Source organism: Oratosquilla oratoria, chromosome 6, assembly GCF_046742065.1.
Source record: "Oratosquilla oratoria isolate Oo_2021 chromosome 6, ASM4674206v1, whole genome shotgun sequence".
NCBI lineage: Eukaryota > Metazoa > Arthropoda > Malacostraca > Stomatopoda > Squillidae > Oratosquilla > Oratosquilla oratoria.
The window spans coordinates 64,273,709-64,278,708 of NC_134782.1; the positions used below are offsets into that span (position 1 = coordinate 64,273,709).

The 5,000-nt window shown below is 39.8% G+C and overlaps 1 protein-coding gene across 4 annotated transcripts in view; it reads left to right on the forward strand.

The window, feature by feature from the left end:
* Positions 1–5,000, forward strand: part of LOC143026526 (uncharacterized) — a 23,399-nt gene that overhangs the window by 3,240 nt on the left and 15,159 nt on the right. The window lies entirely within an intron of this gene.

Here is a 5,000-nt window from a genome sequence, read left to right on the forward strand (position 1 = left end):
CGTACATAAAATGTTGTACATTAGAAACACTGCAGTGAGGTTAGTATACAGGAGAAATGTCCTGAGTATACTACATTTTATAACACGCTTTCCAAAGGTTGCCGGATTATTATCATGAAACTAAACAGAAACACTGTATGTGCACATCCTTAATGGATGAATTTACATTGGACGGTGGCGTTATGGAAAAGGAATTAATTCATTAAGCTTTTGGCGCTGAAACAGGTGGGATTGAATCTTCCTCTGCAACACAATCATGAATCTTTTATTCAAGTTGTTTTTGAATATGTTCCTCTTCAAGCCTACAAAGAAAACGACGAAAAAGAAACAAAGTTTCTTATATCTTATTCATTTATTCATCTATTTATGTATTTGTTTATTTGTTTATTTATCTATTCATTTATGTATTTACTTACTTATTCATTTGTTTATTCATTTGTTAACTTATTCATGTGATTGCTTATATCTTTATTTATCTATTCATCTATTTATCTATTCATCAATCTGTTCATTTATCTACAAAGATTACAAAGGATTACAAAGGCGGAGTATGCCGATAGGAGACCTTTTGGTCCATAACATTAGGAACTATTATCTTCTCGTCGCTCTTCTACATAACAATTAACCAACCAACATTCCCATGTTGTTGTTTCTTTGCCCACTACCACCCACTCAAACCCCTCCCAGCATCAAAGGATCACAAGGATTACAAAGGCGGAGCATGCCGACAGGAGACCTTTTGATCCATACCTAGGTCGGATGCGAAAAAAATCATATTAATAAAAAAAATGATAAATAAAAACTATAATAATGTAAATAACAAATAAAATACACAAATAAATGTATAGGTATAGTTAAATAATAAACAAACAGGTAAATAGTGTATACCCTCTCTAGCCCTGGTGCTTGGATTCATGCTCCGACAATTTCAGTTTTCACAGACACCGGTTCGCCAGTCAACATCATGTCAATTTAGTTTCCATTCATTCCGCACTGCACGAAAGCATGTCACCATTTTGAAACCACCCGATATTCATCTTTGCAATGTTGATGATATCCATTTTCCAGTGATTGGTAAAGTCATTTTTTTATGTTACCTATTCCACCACTAACCCCTTTATTCCAGTCATCTTATATGTGTAGTATGTGGTATAGTGCTTTTGCCTAGGATACTAGCATAGAGCAGGGTACCATAGTGTTGTGGCGTGCCTCGACCTGCAGTGCCGCTTCCCGTGCAAGGACCCCCATTTTACGGCCGACAAGGCCTCTTTTCATACGTGTATTAGGCGTGGCAACGTCTCTTCGCCCTCTGTAGCAAAGGAAACTGCCCCCACGCCAGTTGATACCCGTCTGCCTTACCATGAGCACCTAGCGCTCCCATGTACGCATTACCCACTGATTAATACTCGTAAAGGCGTGAACCGGCCAACCTGTTTTACTGCTGCCCCCCCCCCCCTGCAGCATTGCTTGTAAATAGTATGTAGCTGATGTTCATTTCACTTGAGGATATACTTAGTTTTCACTTCTCAGAGTTCTTTACCTCCCTCTGTTGTGGACATATCTTTCCGCCATAACCGGCGTATTCATTCTTCCCGTATGTCTGAATCATCCAAACATGTAACAAAACGCCCTTGAACAACATTGGGATATCACCAGCTGGGGATCCCTCCTCCCCACTCTTGGATGAACTTTCAATTGACCCAGCCCAGGCCTCTTGAGTGCTAACACATTCCAAACATTCTCACACAATATTACTCAGCCCTACGAAGCTGCATCCTCGCGAGTACACAGAACTTCCAAACCAAAGAAAGCGACTACAGACATTTAAAACTTACCCCTAACTTACAGAACTACACGCTTGTTGATGATGTCCTGTATCACCAAGCAACACTGGATCATAAGCACAAACTACACTGCTCAGTGAATCAGTTGGTAGTCCCTTCTCCTTTGATTCTTGAAGTACTCCACCTTCTTCATGATTCCCCCATTGCTGCACACCCTGGCAAAGATAACTGCGTTTCACAAGCCAGATTACAGTATTTCTGGTTGTCCTTGTGGAAAGATATTCATGCTTACGTAGATAAGTGTTCTTCCTACCATTCGCACAGTGGTCCCATTTGGGATCATGCCCCTTTCATAACTTATTTTCCAACTTGATAACCCTTTGATACTGTGGCCATTGACCTTCTGAAGCTCCATCGTATTCTCAATGGGAACCAAAACTTGTTCGTCTGCATAGACCACTTTTCCAGAGTCTGCATCCTTGCTCCACTCGCAGACAAGACTACACAACACGTTGCACAGATTGTCATTGACAGGCTTATTTGTCCTTTCACTACTCCTAGAAATCTTCTTTCAAACAACGGAACAGAGTTCAATAATGATATTCTTGTTGCCATCTGCAAACCCTTTAAATTAATGTTACAAAATGCAACACCATCCCCTATCACCTCAGTTCAAATAACTTTGTTGAACGCCAAAATTGTAAGACTATTAATTTGCTCCATCATCTTGCTTCTGACCTCCACCTTTCTTAGGATGAATGCGTTCCTATCATTCAATTTTCATTAAATAGTACCATTAAGATGTCCATATCGGAGTCTCTCTATTTTGTCCTCTTTAGCCTGGAAAAAAGGCTCCCAAATGATCTCTTGCTTCAGACTTAGGGCCTGTTTACAGTTTCGATGACAATGTTAAAGTCAAAACATCCAATTTTATCTCTCTTCAAGAGAATTCATAATTCACTTACTCTTGCCTAAGGAAGACATTGCAGTCCTTTAACACAAATCTACAAGAGATTGTTATTTTGCGATAGGAGACACTATTTATTCACTCAATCACACTCCTAATTCAAAATTTTATCCTAAATTTCTTGGTCCTTACAGAATCATTAAAAAAAAAAAAAAAAAAAATGGGTAATAGAGTTAGAGTATGCAATCTGCATGACTTCCAGGAAACCATATTGCGCATTGATCACATAAAGTTTCCCGTGGTTTCGACCTGGATGATATTTCTCCAGTTGACCCTCCTCCCCCTTCCACAGACCAGCCCTCCTTGCATTCACAGTCTTTCCCTACATCCAATGCTCAACCTTGTTATGACCTCTGAAGTCGTACCGTCATTACCTGATTATTTCACTTATTCCTGAGGTATTCGAAAATACTGTATACTTCATATGTACTTCTATATTTTTCAGATATACTTCCCAAGTTTGTTAGTTTTAAGTGATATATACTCTTTTACACAGTTTTACACATGTTCTGTTCACTTTTTTCCTATTATTTATGTGTTTTTTCTTCTGTTATATGTACCACTCATTGCACCTCGTCGCTAAAACTAGCGCCGCATAACGTGCCGACCCTTTGTTATACCTAAAAAAATATATTTTATACTTCGATATATACGTACGCGCACATAGAAAAACATACGTACGTACACACAAATACATGCGTCTTGCTACCACACAGGTTTCTATAAATAGCCTCCTTTCCTCTATCGGCACTTCTTACCATAACATTTACATTTGCGTAACATTGCCTTTATTAATATTCATATATCATTCATATTCATAAGTGCACGCGAGTATATATCATAATGAAATTGCATGTAATTTTCTTTTTCGTAAATACCAAATTATATTAAACATAGAATGAAGATAATTTTAATTATAGAAAAAAAGACGGCAACGCGTCCCAAAAATGATGTAGTCACTCAGACTCGGAGCACCTGCGGTCAGTTCTTGCTTAGCCATTAGAGAATGTACACCCACAAGTTGGGTGGTCGTGCGAAGCACAGTAAACCTAAATTTCGGCGGTGTTTAATTCTTACCAGCATTGTCGAAGTGTTTCTAAAACAGCCCTGCAACAATAACAATGATGATAATAATAATAATCAAAATTATAGTAATAATATATACATACAAACATACATATACCAAAGGCTTTTCCCCCTTATAAGCGAGGTAGCCAAAAACAAAGGCATAGAATCCGCTCCCACCCATTCCATCCCCATACATACTCTACTTCCATCCACCCCCTCCCTCCCTCTTATCTTGGCACCTCTTGAATAATGGGTTATTCCTGCATCACGTCCATTGCTCTGGATCAAAAGCAGTGTCGCAGACACAGCACATTCACAGCAATGCCGTTTTATTATATTGGCGACTCCCCCTCTCCGTACCCTCATGCAGAAATAGAGAAGACGGGGAGAAATCCCTTCGAGCTGCGTCAGTTTATTTCTCACGCAGTCCTTCACCCCCATCCCCTACCCACTCCCCCTCATGCATCATAGCATCATCTATACACAACCATTCTCTAGCCATCCAATCTTCTGTCTTCTCCCGTCCTTCCTCAACAGACATTCCCCTCTGTCCCATTGCCCATTTTACCCCCATCCATCCAACTCATCCTTGGTCGCCCCGTCATATTTACTCCTTTCAACTCTACCTTCCACACCTCTTTTAATAGTCTTTCTTCACTCATTTTTCCATGTGTCCAAACCATCCCAATACTCTTTCATCCACCCTATCTTCCAACTCCCTTTCCACCTCCATTCTCCTCGTCATCTCCTTGTTCCTACTCTATCTAGCCTAGTAACCCCGATCATACTTCTCATGCACTTCATCTCAAACACATTCAAACTCCTTCTCTCTTCTTCTCTTATGTTCCATGTTCCTGCCCCATACAGTGCTGTCGGCACAAACACTCATTCATACAATTTCTTCTTAGCATCCATTCCTAAATATATATTTCTCATTACACTTTTTAATCCCCAAGGCATTTATTTGCTTCTCTCAATCTACATTCTGCCTCAACCTCCACTCCTTTTCCCGCCACATTCGCACCAAAGTATCAAACACTATCCACTTCCTCCAGTCTTTCCCTTAATACTCACTTCCAGTCTGCTGCCACTTTCTCCCCTACTACATCTTATCACCTTACATTTACCCGCATTTATCTCCAACTTCCTTCTTTCGCGCACCTTCTCAAACTCTGTCATTA